Consider the following 20879-nt stretch of genomic DNA (forward strand, 5'->3'; position numbering starts at 1 on the left):
GAGAATTCAGGGTACAGTGACACACTCTCCAACCCTGTGGCTCTTGTCAGTCTGGTAGGACACGCTCCACAAGGCTTGAGTTTGCTAAGCCTGAGATGCTGGTACTTTGGGGTGCCTGATTCACAGTGTCTGAGCAAGAGGCAGCTTTGGTTATGTTTCTTTCTGTCTTGTTCACCTTTGTCCCACACTGTCTCACAGTGAGTAGAGAAACAGAATGGAGCTTTATTCAGAAAAACTTTGAAGTCTGTCTTTTAGTTAAAAGATCTGAGACATCAAATTCTAATTAAATCAGATACAAATTAATTTGCCCATCCTGCATACTTTCCTATTGCTTGGTTCTTACTTATGATTTGTTTCATACTTCAGAGTAAGAAGACCAAGGCTTACAATGCTAGGTTAGCTATCTGTTCTGAACTAAGCACCTTTTCTGCAAAAAATTATTTTCTATCTCCTTTCTTCTCAGCCTGTCTGCCTGGATTATTCAGTACAAATGTTACCTCAGTGACCCAGTGACTCCATTTTTTGAGGAAAATTTCCTAGACTTTTAAGTCTAGGCTTTGAAAACTTTTGCAACTGCCTTTACTTGCTCTGTTTAGACCTAGATTCTCAGCTTTGTATACATTTTCTCTGCCCTTTCTGTTGAGGTTTCTATTGGATAGAGAGCAGTGTGAACAGTGAGAAAGTGTTATGCCTATTTCTGTAGGCTGGTGGATAGGCCACTTGTCTAAGAGAAAGCCCTGGACTCTAGTTCCTTCTCACTGGTTAGATGATAGACTTGAATATTCAGTATCAGATGCAGATGAATTTTAAGAGGCTGAGGCTGGGGATCCAAACTCCAATCCTCATCAGCAGCTGAAGTGGATTGTGAATTTTTCATTCTTGGCTGCTTAGGAGCAGTTCATTAGTGTTTTGGAGAGTCCTCCCATTCCTCAGCCCAACCCAGCCTGCAAGTTTGGTGATGAGTGTGCTATGTAGGCAGTGTAGGCTAGGATGCCCTTGGGCAAAAGATTCCAGTGTTTGCCACCTGGGTAGTTGCAAGTCAGTGAATGGTATTTGGGACAAAGTGGAATAAGTGCAAAGTGCCTGTGAACAGGATGGTGCAGTAGTCTGCTTCTTTCTGACACACTTGTCTTCTCATCTGCCTGTGATTCCTCAGCTGTCCTCCTCTGCAGGTGTGAAACCTTCATGACAATCTTAATGACAGTATACTGCTAAACCTCACCATCAGAAGAGACACGGTGTTACAAGAGGCCAGATTTCTATGTATGTTGTATATATGATGGTGGATAGCGGATGTCTTGGGGTGAGGGGATCAGTGTAGTAGGCGTCTCAACTTTCTTGTGTCAAGAGGAAAAGAAAGTGGGAAGCAAGTACCACAAGTAGACTCAAGAACTTCTAGGAGTGCAATAGATCAGCACAGAGGCTCACTTGGAGTCTTGAGTGGTGAGATGACTGAATACTGATGGGCCAGATCTGGACAGAAAAAAGAACAAATCTGGAGAGGGAAGCCAGCAACACTCAGCTGAGTCAGATGTTCCTCATCCATTTTTGAAACATAGGGTTATTTCTTTCTCAGGGTAATAAATTTAATACCATTTCTTCTACTTCACATTTTACAGCTAGTGTTCAAGAAATCAGGAGAAAGTTATCCACCAAGAGGGTGGTCAGGCACTGGAACAGCCTCCCCAGGGAAACAGTCACAACACCTAGCTTGCCAGAGTTCAAGAAACATCTGGACAGTGCTGTCAGACATAGAGTCTGATTTTTGAGTGGTTCTTTGTGGAGCCAGGAGCTAGACTTGATGAACCTTATGAGTCCTTTCAAACTCACGTTATTCTATGATTTTATTATATGAAACTAGAACATTCTTGGTCGAGACAATATATTTCCAGATAAAAGAGAAAATTTAGGGCTCAGGGACATGCTAAAGTTGTTATGGTATGAGAAGATAGTGCATAATAAAATTGGGTCTGTAGCTGTTGGTATCTGTCTGCAGATGCTCACAGCCAACCCCTAACATGTCAGATCCTATATAAAAGCTGTAAGCTCAGATGTATCATCTAACAGCCAAGACTGGCTACATTTCTGAATGAAGATAATTGTTCTGCTTTACCTCACAGATGGCAACTTGATAATCCACAGTCTAGGCTCCAGGACCTCTTAAAGCTCTCTGGACGATACAACTTTTTGATAAATCTCCAGGCTTTGAGTGTACTGTTTTTGTAACAACTTGTGACCAGTTTGTTTTAGAAGGAGCGTTTTTCTTCTGAACATAAACATGAATGTAACGTAATTCAATGAACTTCATTGAAATACTTCTGATTTACTTTGATATGGTTGACAGCAGAATTTGGCTCTATATATGTTGGCATGTGCTCTATGGGACATTGTGAGAAAAAACAACAAAGTTATCCTTCATAGACCGTGTTTCAGCTTGCTGGTGGATCTGAGCTTTTGCACTATGCTCTAGTCTAATGCCAGAAATTTTACTTACCTTTGGATCTCCCCATTGTAAACTGTCTGCCAAAACTTCAAAACTGTAGGTGTAAAATACAGTTAATAAGCTTTACACTCTGAGTCTTGCCAAGCAGAGTAAGGCCTATATCTATTAATGACTTGTATCATCTGGAAAACTGAGGCTTTAATTAGAAAAAAAATAAGAAAAGAAAATGCTCAATAGCATAACTAATTTTGGTACGTTAGTGCTACTTAGAATACAAGTTTTGAAAAGGTTTTCATTCACTCTTACTAAAGAAAAAAAAAAGGGAATGTAGTGTCATGGAGAAAGTTTTTATGCCTGCTGGTTATCCAAAGAACAGGTAGATGCACAAGAAGGATTCCACATGATGTAACTGCATTTAGGGAACTCACCTAAACTTAGCCTTGAGAAAGAGGTTCATACTGCTTGCAGTCTAAAGGCTAATCACATAATGAGTTCTATCAGTAAGAGTACAGTCACAGCAATTGATTATGCTCCTTTAGTCAACTCTCATTAGATTGTACCTGGAACGGATCATTCACTTATGGGCCTTCACAAAAGAAAGACATTGGTAAGCAGTGGAAAAGTTGTCTCTTTGAGGATAGTTCAGGATTGGACCTGGTAAACTAGAGAGTCTATGGAATTGAGCAACCTGGCCTGAATTCAGTCTAGACCTTGCTTTGTGCAGAAGTCAGCTCCACAGACCTCTTTAAGGTCCCTGTCAACTGGAATATTTCTGTGATTTTGTGATCTTCCAAAGCTACCAGTATTTGCATCAGTAAAGGTGAATACAACAAACTACCAAAACAAATTAGTAATTAATTTTGCCTGGATGTAAATACTAATACAGTATGCATTTTAAATCAATAACAAATGACTGGGCATCGCTTGACTTAGATTTCTCTGCTTGGTACCTCTGGCATTTGTTATGAAGTCACTAATTCAAGCCAAACTAAATGAGAGAGAATTAGGCTATTATGTTTCTTGTGATTCTTGTGATGAGCTTAAACAAAGTTACACTGTTAACTGAAGAAAAAGCATTAAAAACTCACAAACAAATGCACAAGAAAAAAGAGATTGAGAAGAGTAACTACTATTTGAGCCTTTGATTTTCATCTTTTTTGATGCTTCAATATATTTTGGACATGTTGAATTAGTATTTCTCTCCTGTATTCCTTTGGTCACATTCTGAATTAAAAAGCTGTGCCTACAGTATAGCTGCAGTATAAATTTCAGGATTCTTGGCAACTATATAAGTCTTTTGGGACAACATTTCAATTCAGCACAAATTGTGTAAAATTTAGGTAATGCCAGGCTTTCTATCTTGTGTTATTAATATGTAATGGGCCAGTTGTATATGAAGACATACACGGGATTCACTGTTGCATTCACATTCAATTGCCAAAAACAGGATGGTACGCTTTAAAATTTGGCTTGGTACAGATCAAACTACCATTATTCCTACTAGCCAGACTAAGGAGCAACACAAAGCTATTAGATCAAGAATTACATTTTATCCTTATATCTCTGATTGTGAACAAGATTTGCATATGGATGCCACTAATTCTTACAGGAAAAGTAGCTATGGACTATTGGTTATCTTGTTAAGAACAGCAATGGATAAGCAGATGTAATATCGGTTGAGTTAATACAGTTTTCTAAGAGGGAATCTTTGTTTAACTTTGTTTCTGTTGCCATTATTTTTAAAACATCTAGATAAAATTTTCATTAATCTACTTCCAGTGTTTTCAATCATGCTGCAACATAAGATACCTGGTGAAATTATTACATTACATTACATAATACTGGTGAAATTATTAACATCATTTATTTCAGTCTCAGTGCCTTTACATGTCTGAATGGCACACAGCCATCAGTCTAGTCAGAGTATTATTCAGTGCACACAAGCAAGAAAACAAATTAGATAGGAAAGTTATTTTGTAAAGATGCTTGCTAGAGTATTTTGCTGTGTTTGTGAAGCATTCTTACAGAAGGTAAATTTGCTCATACTTAGAAATGATTCACTGAGTAAGAAGCAGTAAATATTTGAAGAAGAAAATAAGTGTTTCATTTTTGGTTCTGTAAGTTCTTGATAGGTAGTGTTTTTCTTTAGGTACTTCCCACTGCTGTCTTGTAATCTAAAGATGCAGAAGTGAGTGAAACTGATTTGAAAGCATTTTGGCAAAGAGTCCTGGATCAAAACACAAACAAACTGTTTACATTTCACAAAATGTGATGGGCTATAGCCAATAGTTAACTTACTTGCAGAGTGTAAATCTTATTTGCCAGGAATTTAATTTTTTCACTTAATAAGTCTTCTTGAGTCTTATTCTGCCACTCTCTCAAACTGAGCTGTAGCTTACTTTTCAAGGCATCATTTTGACTCTGTTTTCTCTATTTAGACTTTATTCAGAATGAGTAAAACTTTCAGAATTATGTGTTGTACTTCATGCTCTAAAGATAACTGAAAACATGACTATGGTTGCCAAGACTTTGTAGCAAGTAAATTCTGTTAACCAAAAGACAGAAGATAAACCACAGATACAACCACAACAATTTCTTAATTAACAGCAACTACCCTCAAGTTATGTTTTTAAACTGAAAGGAATTATCTTTCCTCCCATTTTCACTACTGTGGCTGCTTTAAATCTCCACACTTCGGTTACTATAGAGTGTAGGGCCACAAACACGCAGATAAGTCTCAGCACTGGTGCTACTAATTAAATCACAGTGAAGGGTATGATTCTGCAGCCCTTGTTTCATCAATCCATGTACCTGGGCTATAATACAGTAGGATTGACTTAATTATTTTGAACAGGGATGCCTGGATTGTGGTATATACTGTAATGTTTCTAAGAAATTTCCAGTATTATGAAACTTAGAGGAGACTTGATGTTAAAAAACATAGAGGTCTACATTGCTGCATAAAAGCTATATCACACCCTCCAAATAAGAGTTACAGCAGCCAGAAATTAAAGTGGGAGCAGCTTATTACAGTCAACAGGAGATGCAGAGGAAAAGAATACATCTTAATTCATTCGCCTTGTTGAGGCAGGTTGTTCAGGGTCACATACATTTAAACTTTTAATGTGCTCAAGGGTAGAGATTCTACAAGCTCTCTGAACAGCTCTTTCAGTGATGTATTGTTTTGATTGGGAAGATTTTTTTTCTTGTATAAATACAGAATTTCCCATGCTGTGATTTGTTTTCATTGCATGTCATTTTCCTGCTATATACATATCTGAGGAAAAGGTTGGTTAACATCTTCTCTATAACATTTTCTCCTCTCCTACTAGTTGAAGACAACAATTAGATTCCCCTTAGCCTCTCTTAAAGAACAGTTATTTCTGTTTCTCTCGTACTGCCCAGATCCCCTTATAATCTTGGTAGTTTTCCACTAGACTTCAGTATGTTCAGAGATCAAAGCTGGACATAGTAGTCCAAACAATTTTACAAGTGCAACATAGAATAGAATAATCACCTTCCCTGGATGTTACACACTCTTGCAAGTATAGTCCAAGATGTCATTGGTCTACTTGGAACAATTCTTACTCATCTTCAGCTGGCTATCCATGGTGCCTGGTCATCTGGCCAGTTTCCATCAACACTGTAGTTGATCAATTCAATCTATATCTCTAAGAATTGTCTTCAGGGAAAATACGGAAGACTGACTATCTATAAAACCTTGCTAGAGCTGTTCACCTTGCATGTAATCCAAAACAGAGCTCAGTCAGGCATTCCTCATTCAGTTGAGTATTTGTTCCTTCTCATCATGCCTGCCGGCTTTCTTGCAAAATGGCATGTATTACTCTTGTGATTTCAGGAGGTTTTTCTTGAGAGCTAGTCAGCTTTTCTAGGCCCCTCTGCTTTTCTGGAAAGCTTTATCTTATCTGAAAATAAAGTCAGTTATCATGGAACTACTTCTGTCCTTTTTTTCATCAGGATCTCAACTTCTAGCCTGTCATGGCCACTGCAGCTGACACAGTCATAGATGTTTGTATTAATTCTTCCTTTTTTGAGCAATGGGTCCCCCTAGCTGTTTAGTCCAACATCAACATCACAAAACTTTAATTGGCACACTGCAAGTATCTCCCAGATTGCTTGTGCCTCTTAACATTGCCTTTCCAACAAATGTCAGGCTGGATATATTTCCCAGGTGAACCAGGGCCTGCTGGTAGGCTTGCTTGTAGAAGCATTGATATGGTGTTTACAGAGCACCAAGCTCTTTTCTTTCTTGCCTTGCCAGCAAGGAGGCTGGAGATGCACCAGAAGCTGGTGTGGGACACAGCCATGGCAGATAAACCAAACTGACTGAAGGGATATCCCATACTGTATGACTTCATGCTAAGCAATAAAACTGTGGAGGGACAGATATTTTTGTTTTCTAATATGTAATTGCCTACCTCTTTTTCTCCTCTGCATAACTATCCCTTCATTGCCCAGAATAAGATTCCGGGGAAAGGATAATTTGCATTTTTTGTATTAAAGCTTGACTATGTGAAAGTTCCCTAAATGTTTCGTATCAGAGATCTATGGAGGAAGAGAAAGACACATCATGAACACAGTGCATATAGCACAAATGAAAGATATTCTAAGAATAGTACAGAAATAAAAAAAATATCTTTATAAGCTCAGAAAATATAGAAGAGACTTAAAGCACAACATTTTTATATTTACTTGATAAACTAAGCACACCTAGAGAACAGACTATATGCACTACTGACTTCCCTGTTGCATATAGCGGCTCTGGAATCAATTGTGCAGGACTTTTTTTAATTTATTTTTTTTTTTAACTTGAAGTGAGACTATGTGAGGCATGTGAGGATACCAAATCTCAATTGGACAGTTGAAATTGTCTTCTTTTGAGTAGCAGAATTTTGAAAACAACTCTTAACAGCTTAGGAACTTCAATATTTTGCTTAACTAAAGAGAAAAGTTAGGACATGTGAATTGTTGATGAAGAAATCCACATCTCTGCCCTTATCTAATGTCAGCCATTTGACAGTCTTTTGTAAGAGAAAAAGAGGCAAAGAGATGGTGAATTGTGTATTTGTCATTAATTTGTCAAGTCAACATATTCAGGTATTTGAGTCAAGATAGTGGATGCTTCATTGCTTCACTAGATCTGAGAGTAGTACAAGAAGTTGGGAAAACCTGTAAAATAGTTTAGTTTGGCAAAGGAATGAAGAACTGAATAAAAGAGAGCTCCAGAAGGAGACCTTCTCCATAAGATCACATGACAGCTAGAGTGATCAGGGGAATTGGGTTATATCAAATTAGGAAATCGACTAGGGGCAATGGTTATTCCCAGTAGGAGATCTTTGAGATAGGAAACAGGAAATACTGGGAATCTCTTGACATGTTTTAGGAGTTTTTTGAGCTCATAAGCACAATATCCTCATAGGTCTGCTAACAGTAAAGACAGAAGTGTTTGTTTCTCAGGTTAGGGACTCTAGTTTCTTTCACGTTTGATTCAGTGTTTTTATCAGCCTAAATAAAAGTTTCATTCATACAAGATGAAGAAAGCTAGCCCTCCCTGATTTTCCTGTTTAATAACTCTGTGTTTATATTAGGAACACAGAGGCAGAGCAGTGCATCTCTTACTGGCTGCTCAGTCCATTTCTTTTTCCAGTAATTGGAAGGGATTAAACATAAACAAGAAAAGGAATGACTACAGAAGACAATAGGTGTACTGCAGCAGTGATATCAGTCAGATCAGTTCTTCTCTAGAGGCATTTCACAGATACAACCTATAAAATCTCTTCATGTTTAATAGGGATTAACTGGTGATAGAAAACAATTGGGTTTCTGCTGGCTTTCCCTTGGAAAGTTCTATCAATTCTATGAATTTCACATATCAGAAAGAGTGTGCAAAGCACTGAGATCCGATGTCCCACCCTCAAACTTCTCCATTGCAGTAACAGTGAATAAAATAGGTCTTTTGCTCTGCTGAAAACTATGTGCTGACAGGTTCTATAATTTTAACATTGTTACTGTTGTTTAATTTATTTGATCAAAACAGTGTTATTTCCCTTCCAACATAAACGATTCTATGATTCTATATAGTGTGCTTCCTCTTTTCATCAGGTACTCTCAGATCGTATAATGGCTGTTTTATCTAGGAGTTTCCAAAATCATGATCTGCTTGCACAAACATAGGTAAAGCTTTCAGACACAGCTGAATGCATTAATACATTTTGCAAGTCGACTCTAAAACATTCCTTTTAATGCTAAGTCTGAAATATATGTGCAATAGAAACTTACTCCTAGGTCTTTTCAACTATGGCAAAACTACACACAAAAAAATGTGTGTCAGAAAATGTGCAGTATGGCCTGCAGAACCTGTGCTAAATCACACTCAGCTCCAAACAGAAAAGATCTTTTTCTCTCACGCTTCTTTTTTTTTTTTTAATGTTTAAAAGAACAGTTAAATCTTAGATAATGATGATGTAGCATATTTCACTAATGGGCAATTCAGAATGCATTTCTATCTAAAATAAAAAATGCATTTCAAAAGCACTTTAGTTTCCCTTACTTACAACTGCTTTTTTCTCATAGGTCCTTATCAACATGAAAACCAAAAATATTTTCAAAAGAATAGGAAAACAGATGAAGCAATAGGCCTTCTGCTCTGGTGCATTGTGGTGGAAAAGGCACATATATTTGAAACTGGAGGCTATCGTTGTAAATATGCCTGTAGGCAATTAGTTGAGGGAAGATACTGATCTTCTTCAGAACAGCAAAGAAACAAGCAAAGGCATTCCCAGGCATGTTCTTTTTAATTAAATCTTGGCTCTCAGGATTCCTACAGCAGAGGAAATTTCTGCCTGCATCCTTAGTATTGGTGGAGCCAGCTGCAATCAGAAGAAACAATGCCATATTCTTGGTGCTATTTCTTTTATCTATTTTAATTGTGTCTGGTAAGAAAAGTCATTAGAAACTGTTTTTCCATTAAAGGCAAAATGTTCATCCATACAGAAGGTGTTTCATCAGGGTGAGGAACTGGTATTGCAACTTGCATGGATGCTATTATATTCCTCTGCCTACATAAACAGCAAACACTGTGTCAACTGTATAACTGTATCTGTATCTTCTAATTGGCTTTTATGACTTGATTACAATACTTCCCAGCCTTACACTGCCATCTGATGAAAAAAAAAAAAAAAAGAATCTTTGTAGCTGATCCTGCTTAATATTTCATGAAGAGAGAGTCTCAAGCCTGTAAGAAACATTTGCATAAGAAGCAATATTCATATATTACTTTGATGGCAATCTCAACTTCAATGAAAAATTATTTTAGCCTGAGCTAGAAGTGTTTTTATATCAGACAAGCTCAACATCCAGCAGTCTGAGCAAGAAAACTGTTTCTGAGCTCTCCAGCATACTACAAAAATGAATGCAGATTAGTCTCCAAAGAAATATAATAATGAGACCATTGCCCTATACGAGCCTTCATAACTTCAGGCAGAAATTCTGCTCCTGCTATAATTTCCCTATGATCTTCTAATAAGTCAGTATTTTACTATCGACTCTCAGAACTTATCCTGCACTGCTCTCTCTCACCCATGAGTGAATGGAGAATACCTGTGCAATTATTGCTATTTAGAATAGAAGCATATGATTAAAAAAAAAATCCAAAATTCAAGAGCTTTTAGTTTTGTTCTAGTCAGAAGAGATGGTGACAGCATTTGCGGGTAATTTTTTTAATGCTGACTATGGCAAAGTAGACATGCCTGTATGCTGGATATTTTTTAGTGAGTTGCTCCCTTTTACTCCTTTTTATTCTGTTACTGTTGCTATTATAATATCTGAAAAGCTAAGGGGAAAATACAGCAGAATACTGGTTGTCAAGTTACAGCACCAAGCTATATTGAATTTGTCAGATAAAATTGCATGCTCAATACTTGTCAAAATACTCTGTCAGTAGTAGTAAGGATAGATCTGATAGTTAAGTTTTTCCAGATGACAGTGTTCCTTGAAGCCACTGCAAGAAAATGTTCCCTTCAAAGTGACAGAGAAAAATGAGAAGTGGGGAGAGGAAGAGAGATGGGAAGGGAGAGGGAGCTAGATAGCAACCTTATTGCATGTTTTATGTCCTCCTATTGCTTGAAAGATTCCGTCAAGTGAGCAGCACTAGAGATAGATATTCTTCCTGAAGCAACAAAATGAGGTTCAATCAATGCTGGGGAAACCTCATCTCATCAAAGTTGAGATTACCTCTAAACATAGATTTATTCATTTATACACATACACGTGCTCTCACTCGTACAGAAGTCACTGATTTAGACTAAATCTCCTCTGAGCCTGCTTAGGAAAAGACGTTCTACTAAGTTAGTGTCAAGTATAATCTCTGATTAATGCCAGTGCTGGTATTCCAGGCTGTAAAATAAGTATGAAAAGTCCTCAAAGGAGGATGTCATCTTATTTTAATCTCCCTTTAATCTCTCTTGCCCCAAGAAACTCTGTGTGTCCCCCCTTACTCTTCTGCTATGGAACCCTGACTGTTTATTCCATACTGAATCGCTTCAGCTCACAAAATGAGCTTTTTCTGGGGAAAAGTGGACCACAGACACTGTGAACACATTTTGAAAAGGGAGACTGATACTAAGTGGTATAAATCACAATGTTGCTAACTCCAGTCTTCTGAAAATGTGACCTGATATGAGGTGAATATTTCTGAAATTATTTTTCCTCCTTAGTGTGTAAAAAATTTATTATGACAACTGGATTAAAAAAGAAGACTTTAATTGGGCTACATCTTATAATGATAACTTGTAGAGCTTTTTGAAAACTCAAGGAAGAAACTTGTATATAGGATCATAATCTAAAAAGTTTTAATGATACAGAGCATAGTGTAATGTTCAGCCAGATACTGAAGCTGTTCTCCTCTGTGATTCTTAATGAATACAGCCCTCAAAGCATTTAATGCCTTCAGCTGCCCTGAAAAAAGTGATTCCATTTTGTCCAGAAATTATTCTGTTTGAGAAAGTATTGCTTCGAGCAAGCACCAGCAAACTCAATGTTTATGAGAATTCCATTGTTCAGGAACAAAACCTGTGGATATGGATTTTTGGAATTTTACTGTTAGAAAAATAAATTAAAGGAGAGGAACATGACTAAAGATGTGGCATTTTGCTGATTATTAAGTAGACAGAGGAAGTGCAATTTCTGGGATACTGACTCTACTGAGAGTTTGTGGTTTTATCCAGCTTAGTGTCTGGCCTAGGCTTGGCTACATGATTAAAAAAAAAAAAAAAAGTAGATCTAATTTTTTGGCCTGAAGTGTCTATGAAATTGTTCAACAGAAACATGAAAGCCTGCATGAGCTGAACTGGAAAGCAGTAGGACATTGTGAAATAAATAGGAGTCAGGAAGGTGATTGGGGAATAGCATTTTCCATTACACCAATCCAGAGCAGAAAACTCAACCACAAATTTCTTTTTCTTCACCATGTGTTCTCCTTCTCAGTTTCACAGAATGGCACTCATTATATTCAGACATAGATTCATTTTTCATTTCTCTTGCAATTATTTGCAAACTGAACCCTAAGTTTATCGTGTACAGATCTTTCAAAAGAACATACAACTGCCAAGAGTTTCTGGGGGTTCAGGGACTTTGCTTTTACAGACTTCTGCAAAGATGGTAGGTTAGCTCCAATACAAACAGCTCTTTCATTAGGTTTTTGGTGATTGTGACGATGAAATCAATTTTTCAGAAAGCACACCATTAATGTGTAAACTTGTCCTGTTCCCAAGAGAGCTATGTAAAACAAGATGGATGTTTAGATACTTAAAAAGAGAAGTCATAGAGGAATAATCATTTTATTACAGTTTTCTTTTTCCTAGTGGTGATTCAGAGGACATACTGCTATATGGCAAGCTGTTTCCAAAGAAGAAGATGATCTCTCTTTAGTCCTTGGAAACTGCCCATTTTTCTATTTCTATTTCTGTGCCCTCAGTAATTACCTTATCCTACATCTGATATTGGGGTGTATAGCCCTGGAAGTAGATTAAATTTGAGGTCTTTGTAGAAAAGAAGATCATAACTGTCAACTCTGATAAGCCTCAGAAATGGACTGCTACTGAATCTGAATACTTACAGAAAAATTTCTGCTCACAGACTAACTTTGCTTCCAGGTTGCAGAAGCAGATATTGCTTTTTTGGTAGTGCCATTCTGCTCCAAGCCTTTTTCAATACAGCAATGTTCTCCTTGAATGGAGGAGGAGTCTTTATAATTCCCTCAATTAACTCCCAATCCTCTTCTGAACTGGAATTCCCTTGCCTCGCATTGCCTTTCTTGTTTTTTATAAAGCATTTATAAAGCATTTTTCTAAAATGCTTTGCCATAATCACTTTTTACTATTTTAATCTAAGTTTGGCTTTTGCAAATTCATGCATCATTGAATTATTAGTGAGAGAATAGATAAATATATGTATTTATTTTAATAAAAAAGCAGTTTTACAAGGGCACTGAAAAGCACATTTCACCGCAATGCAATATACTGCTCTGAGATTACCTTCCCTAGGTAGAATAAGATAGACCAAGAGTGAGAACCTGCCTGACTACACAGCTGCCATGCTCTGAGGACAGGAGCTAGCACTATGCTGTTCAGGGTGATTGGAACTAAACCGGATACCTCAAACACAGCACTGCTCTGTGTTTTGAAGACATATTTTAATTTCCATTTTCACTAATCTGTTGGTAAGGTTTTTCACTTCTTGAAAGTTGATTCAAGTTTTGATGGCAGTGAATATTAGTGCATTGAATCACTGACAGGATTAAAAAAATAGTGATTGTGAAGGTTCACCTTCTTGGAAGGAGCAGGAGATGTTTTGTCCTTTATTTATTTGGAAGGTCTGTATTTGCCCCCTCTGCAGGAGTAAACCTGGTGAATTACAAAGTAAAGTACAGGGGGAACTTGACCCAGCTGCAACTGTCTCCCAAACTGTCATTCTTCCAGTACACACTGCTCTCTGCTGGAAGGTTGTGTGCGTGTGTGATGCGAGAGCAACCAGTACCCCTCAGTCAACCAACATGCTATACCATTCACTCTTTCTTATTTCTGCCAATAAACGGAGTCTTATGAGTGGGAGGCAATTAAGACCATGCATTGTTAATCTTTCATCTACCTCAGTTTCTGTTTCTTTTTGTCTAAATAGGCTCCGTTTCTCATCTGCTGAAGCAGTAGATGACATACAGGCAGGTAGCAAAATGCCCCCGGATGACTCTCATGAGACCATTCTTTTTATTTCCCCCACAAACAACTCAAGCCTCAGAGCCTATTGCTTTTTGCCTGATCCTCTTTGATGTAGTATGGATACCCCAGCATTTTTTTTCAGGTTATGAAGTTTATGGCAGAATGTTGCTGTGAAGTGAGTGACCAAACTGCTAATATTTTTAACACAGAAATGCTAATATTTCTGCTAATATTTTTTTAGCTGATTCCTGGCAGTGCAGCCAGGTTAAAGGACTTTCTTTTCTGATTCTTTTCTAAACATTACAAGTCTTGAGAATGGCAGTCTGGGTGGGGTGCTGCCAGTGTGGGTAGACAAACTGCTGCTCAGCAGTTGCTTTGTCTCACGAGGCCATGAGAAAGGTTTCCAGCTGGCATGCTTGAGCAGAGAATGGGTTAAAGATACTCCACAACAGGAGAGGAGATGTGAGAACGGTAGAAAAGCATTCCAGGGTTTACCTTCTGCTACCTGTTTCATTGCATTATTGAACTAGTAATATTTTGAAACACTTGAACTATTCCATAGATTCTGATAAACTTTAGCCACTTTATAAATTAAACTATTTTTAAGTATAGGAAATAGTGTATAAGATATCTTTTTATTTCTTACTGCCTAGCTCCATGATCTGTTAGTGGAAACACTGAATAAATTCATCTAACCTGACACTACCTGTGCCCAGTAAGTGAAAGCTCTCTTTGTCTCTGGACCACCTGACCCGTGCAAACCAAACAGAGTTTCTCAGTTCAGTTGCTGTGGGACAGGGGAGCATGGCACCAGGGAAGCTGATTCTGCGGCAAAGAGAACAAGAAGTTTATGGACATAATGAGAAAACAATCTTTTTGTCAGTATTAATTGTTCTTCTTGATCAAAGTATAGAGTTGCTCTGAAAATAATGCCTCCTGTTTTATGATGTCGGCCCATAACATAAGAGGCTGATATTGGCGGTATGGCAGCAGAGGCTGAACCTTCCTACCACAATTCCATTATATTTTATTGCTGTGTGACAGATGGCAGCAGAGGGGCAGTCTGACAAAATGGCGTCTAAAATATGGAAGTGTGTATGAAGCAAAGCTGTGGCACTGAATTCTTTCATGTGGAAAAAATTGCAGCCATTGACATTCACCAGTGCTTGATGAACATTTGTGGAAATCAAACAGTGGACATGAGCACAGTGCAGCAGTGGGTGGAGCATTTCACCAGTGGTGGCAGAGACAGCGGGTCATCTCCACTGATCTAGAAGTTCATGAGCACAGCATGCAGGCTCTTGTTCATCGCTGGTGAAAATTCATAGCTAATGCTGGGGACTGTGTTGAAAGAGTGTTTTGTAGCTGATAATTAACTTTATCAAATAGTGCTATTGTACTCTTTATATCTGTTGTTATTCCCATGGAAATAAATAGGAGGCATTGCTTCCAGAGTGATCTGCTGAATAGTTCACAAGTTGAATAATTCATATGGGACCATTGCCTTTGGTGATAAATGGACTTTCTTTCCCAGAATTTGACAATGTTTCCCATTAGCTTCTTCTTCATTTATGTTACATTGCACAGTGTATGGATTTCAGAAAGTCTTTGGAAGTTGAATTGTGTGTCACTGTGCTGACAAGTGCTGAAAGTACTTGCAAGGACAACTGTTAGTACTAGAGTAAGCACTAGTGTAACAAGTTAATCTAGTAAATCACATTTCAACAACATTATAAGGAAAAGGAGGGGCATTAGACCGGAACAAAGTGCCTTTCAGAGCACTGAAAGGATGGTCTTATAAAACGTATTGAATTTGCCCAGGAAAATAGTACATGAGTATGGACACGGTGTACTTTGTGTGTGTATGTACATATGCAATTACATACATATATGCATAAAAATTTTAATTTCAGAACTAATACTGGTAATCTTTAAACACTATTTACGAAAATAAGTATTGATGCAGTATGAAGCTTCACACTAACATCTTCTAGATGTATACAAAAGTATACAAAAGCTCAGTGGTGTCTGTGGTCTCTGGCAATAATTTTAAAAACTTAAATGCTTCTGAAATTACATCAAAATTATTTTCATCTTTAGCAGAAATGTCTGCCTTAGTGCAAGGATTGTGAACAGTCATGTGAATATGTGCATTTGCACATGCCCAATCCCAGATCTTCACACTTCTGTAAAATGTGTTTCCTTCTTCCTTGGGGAAACTGAAGCTGCTGCATTTAATGGTGCTCAACAGTCACTAGGAATATTTGTGAATACAAGAAATCCAGAAATTTTGTACCAAGCTATTTTCAGAGAATGAAAAAAATGTTAGTGATTTCCAGAAAAGCCATAAAATTTTAAGTACCTTTTATATGTGTGGTAGAGTGGACTGTCCAGAAGTTCCATTACAAAATCATTTTTTTCTGTTGCTTGCAACTTTGCCAAACTTTAACTATTTGGCTTGAAATTTTGCATACTGATTATCAGCCTCAGACCGAATCTTTTTGGAAAATTTCAGTCAGAATGATCACTTCCAAGAACAAAATTAAGGGAGAATACATCATTCTGTCCATATCAAAATATGATGGTTACCTCTTTTTGGTGAAATTTTAATGATTGGAAACAGAAACAAATTTTGACAATGGTGACTAAGATATCCAACCTGTGCTCTTGTTCATATGGGACATGCTTTTTGAATAAATAAAAAATCTTACAAGATAAGACAAAATTTTGAAAAATCCCAGTCTGTATATGCTGAGTAGAGGATTGTTAAGCTTCTGTAGTCACTGTTCTGAAAGGCTCTCATCAGTATTGATCAAGATATCAGCCTACACTTAGCTGGGCTTTTAGTGGTAGATCAAGTCAGGGTCTGGTACTCAGAGTGCATATAGTGAGACCTCAGCTCTTTCAATTCCCAGTCTCTTTGCTTTGGACCTGTTTTAATATTTTTAATGCTGCATTTTAGTGTGCAGTGTAGATGAATGCTGCCATTTCCAGTAGTATGCTCTCATGACCTTCTAGAGCTGGAAAACAGAACTTTGTAACTCACTGGAAAACTGTGAGTTTTTCCTTTTGAGTTATATAACGTTCCCTTCATAACCCACTTGGATGATAATATACCAGAATTTATCTTCTTACTTGTGACAGAAGCATATTGCAAAAGCTACAGATGTGAGTTGTTTTGTCCTTAGAGTGGTGGGCATTTGCCTATCCCAAACTAGTGCCTTGCTCTGGTGAAGGACTCACTTTGTTAGTGTGGGAAGGATTCACACTGGTTGTACAGAGCAAGAAGCACTGAGATATATGATTTATAAACCACTTCTGTATACAGTAGGTTAGAACTGCACTAAGAAACTGGAAGGGCTGATGCAATTCAGCTGCTGAAGTTGGTTGCTTCAGTCTGTGCTGTACTGAGCAGTCCAAAGCACAAGAGTCTAACCCAACTTTTACCTCAAGAACTGAAGACACTTATGGAATAGTTTAGGTTGGAAGAGACCCTGGAGGCCATCTGGTCCAAAATCCTGCTGAAACCATATGTTAGAAACTGAAGAAACCAAATTAGACCTTTGTGCAGAAATCAAAACAAAACTTTTTTAGACATCTTAACTAAACACTGTTTTTCCTAAAGAAATTACTTCCTTTGAAAGAAAAACACATTTTTGAGGTTGGTAGATCTGTTTACGTCTTACATCACATGAGAACAAACAATGAGGGAGAAATTAGTAAAATTCTTAATACAGCAAACGCAAAGTGTGAGATTCTTGAAAACAGCTGTTCTGCTATTAGCACTTCTCAGACACTAAGGAGATTCAGAGTGGCTTTAAACCTCGCCAAGTTAGTTGCCATTGTAGCTGAGCTGATTAGGGCAAAGACTGTTGGAAAGGGAGTCTTATTGTTCACATGGGTCAAATGAGGGCAAGACTTAGCTGATCTCTGAACTGCGAGGTTAAATGTTTGACCTGATCAGATGGTCAGGAAGGCAGAGGGCAACAGAGACAGGAAAAATGGATGGGTTAAGCAGCACTGGCTCTATCATTCTGTCTTCCACAGTTACACAAATATAAACAAGTGCAGAGCTGTATCTTCTAAGCTAACGTAAAACAACATCTGTTGGAAACTTGTTTAGCAGACACAGGCCTGCTCTCCAGGAAGCTGATTGTAGCACCTATCAGCTTTATATATGAAAATGCCCTTGTGCAACTTAAAAACCCTTCCTCACTAATATTTGGTTCTAGTTTCTATTTATTGCGAACATTTGCAACAGTATGTAAAGCATCAAATAGTGGCATGTAAGTAGCATGTGAGGTGTCAAATGTATTTAACTGTTGATAATGCTACATGAACACATTTTTATACGACTGAGCAGTGGTCTATTTAGCAAAAAAGATGGGATAGTAAAAAACCATGCTATCTCCAAATAGCTGTGTTTTTAAAAAAAACACAGATGCAATATACTGGAAAACAGAATTTTTTTGTTTGTTCTCATAAGCTTCGATTTTACAGATTTTTAATAGTACTTCAACCTTTCACAGGTCCTTCTATGAAGGAAATAGACTTTCATATATTGACTAATGTTTGTTATTTGTAGTTTTATTGCACTGGAGACCACAATAATATAAAACTGAGAAGATAAATGTTTTATTAGTGTGCTAAACCTCAATGCTACATCACAGAATACTGTTTTCCAATTGTATCTTTCTCTGTCTAACACAGACACTTGAGAAGTGTAATTAAGGGAGAATGACAAATTTTCTGATCCTTGGTTCTTCTGAATTTAAGCCATGTTTTACATTTTCATTTATTTTGATTACGTATTGGTCCATACCATAGCAGTAGTTTTCATGAGTTGGACAGATCTTAGAAAACCATTACTGGGAGGAAAAAAAAAAAAAAGCAAATGTTTAATTGTAATCCAATAATCAGCTAACCTAATCAGACCTGCAAACATCTGTTTATTTGTGAAAGAAAGACAGTGCATGTTATTTAATACAGTCTGTACAGTAAACTGACAGCCAGGTGAACAGATGTAAGCAATTGGTTCAACGAACTCTTGTCCAATAATGTGCTTTTCTATCTTGTTGTAAACAGCATGTTACTGACAGCTGAAGACCTTTTGTTCCATCTGTGACTGCCAGAGATCTCTGCAAAAACAGCTCCAGTTTATCTGTGCCTTAGGGCAAGGACCCTCAAAGCAACCATTTCTTATCAAGAGAATTTATATAGATCAAGTAGACAGAGGGCCGTATTATTAGTCTCTCCTCCTTTTCCTTGTTTTCCTTTCCTGTTTACCAATTTGAACTTATTTGCAAAGCTGTCATTTTTGGAGCTTCTATCAGCCTAAATTATTTCAACCAGTAATCGAACACACAAATGAAAATAATATTGTTCCATCAACAGGAAAATAGTTACTATTACTAAGGAAAATATTACTCACCCTGATTAACTTCAAAATGAGCCTTAAGTGGCTTCAGTTTGACCCACTTTCTCTTTTATTGGATTTACTGCTGAAAGGTCAACAATATTCTGTGTATTTCAGGTTGTTTTTAACTGTCATTTAGAGCACACAGTAAGCCAGCATTGGTTCTTGTTTGTTAATTTTATTGATCTGTAAGTAAAGGCCAAGAACACATTTTAGATCAAAAGTATTAACTGAAACATTATGAATTAAGGGAGAGCATATATATGCTTCCATGTATTAATATAAATCAGAAAATTAGAAAGGTTTCATATTTTTCAATATGAGTGGTGAAGATATAGAAATAGACTTTATTTCCAGATCAGACCTTATTTATTTATGTATTTATTTATTTATGCAAATAGATGCTTTTAACCAGAGCAACAATCTATAATTGGAAATTGTTTTCATTCATTGCCCTGAAACATTCTGAAGTTTTCAGAAACGTGGTTGGTTTCATACCCAGATGAAAATGAAAGAGGCAATAAAACAAAGGGGGAAAAAAAAAAAGAAAAAAAATTATTCAGTCATCCTTAAAGCAACAATATCCAAGTCAATGGAGTGTTCTCCAATAGGACAAAAGCCATTGATTTTCAAATTCTGGGTCCTAGACACTGGGACAGTGCAGCCTGGACAGGCCCTAAGTGATGCACTTTCTGCCTGGAGAGCAGACCAGAGGGCACCATAGCAACTTTGGGGACGGAATGCCCAGGTCTTGCCCTGGCATACCCATGGCACTTGCCTGAAGTATGTCAAAGGCAGCCCAAGCTCTGCTCCTTCAGCTGGCTTTGCCCCAGCAGAGATCATCCTTGGTGTGACCAGATGAAAGGGTTCACCCTTGCAGGACTAATTAAGCACACTTGGAAGCAGGACTTGACCTGGCCCTCTCCCGGCAAAATGAGCTGTTCGAGCCTGCAGAAACAGTGAGAATTTTCAGGTTAGGAGTTAACAGCAACTCTTGCAAATCTCAAATGACTTGCTGCCAAAAGTGCTGGATGAAAGTTTGTTTTGTGTATTCATTTGCTGGACTTGGTTCATCTGTCTGCTTGACATCAGCACATCTACAGATTAGCTTGCTTGGAAGAGAATGAAGCACATAGAAGATGAAGGATACTGCTCTCTCAAACTCTTTCTGAGGAAGCAGGTCCCACAGGTGGATGTATTTGCATCTACCATTTGACTTGCTAGCCCAGACCTACTTAGCACCCTTAGCACCACTACAGACTGACAGCCTGTCTGACAATTTCATGCCAAAAAGGAAATGCTTTTTCTCAGCTACCTCCATTTATGTTTATGTGAGCAGTGAGCCTGATCTCGAAGGAGGCTACAACTTCAGAGTTGTATTACTGTTTCCTACATTCTAGGGCAACTCAAATATTTCAAAATTTTCAAATTCTATAGTGATCCATTAGTCCAGAACTAAATAGCTACAAATGGTATGTTTGCACAAACAAACTACATGATACACATTTTTCCTAATTTACAAAGGCCTACTCATGAAAATATTGTACTGAATACTACATAAGCATGAAACAAAGAAGAAAGCCTATACCCTCGATAGTTTTGCATCTAATTGTGAGCCATGAAGCTATAAACCTGTACAAAGGAGACTGGGGTGAAAACTGTAGATCAGTAGAGCAAGCAATGGGCTAAACATGTAAGTAGCCCAGTATTACCAAACTGTCATCTGAGTAGGGTGGCCCAGAAGAGTCCAGCAATTTAGTGTGGTATAGAAGAGAGCGGATGGAGC

General features: G+C 37.6%; 2 long non-coding RNA genes across 10 annotated transcripts in view; one reads left to right on the forward strand and one right to left on the reverse strand.

Annotated features, from left to right (window-relative positions):
* The window catches only part of LOC116229307 (uncharacterized), a 270405-nt gene that overhangs the window by 168792 nt on the left and 80734 nt on the right, over positions 1-20879 (forward strand). The gene's annotated exons all lie outside the window — the stretch shown is intronic.
* The window catches only part of LOC149917824 (uncharacterized), a 72968-nt gene that overhangs the window by 3733 nt on the left and 48356 nt on the right, over positions 1-20879 (reverse strand). Inside the window, exon 5 of one of the 3 annotated variants that reach the window (XR_016466923.1) lies at positions 14332-20041. The exons of the other annotated variants lie outside the window; for them this stretch is intronic. This is a non-coding gene — a long non-coding RNA (uncharacterized LOC149917824). Of the gene's footprint in view, positions 1-14331; positions 20042-20879 lie in introns of those variants that run through there. 3 annotated transcript variants of the gene reach the window in all.

The sequence above is a fragment of the Phasianus colchicus genome, chromosome 5 (genome assembly GCF_987193195.1).
Source record: "Phasianus colchicus chromosome 5, bPhaCol1.hap1.1, whole genome shotgun sequence".
NCBI classification, from domain to species: Eukaryota; Metazoa; Chordata; class Aves; order Galliformes; family Phasianidae; genus Phasianus; species Phasianus colchicus.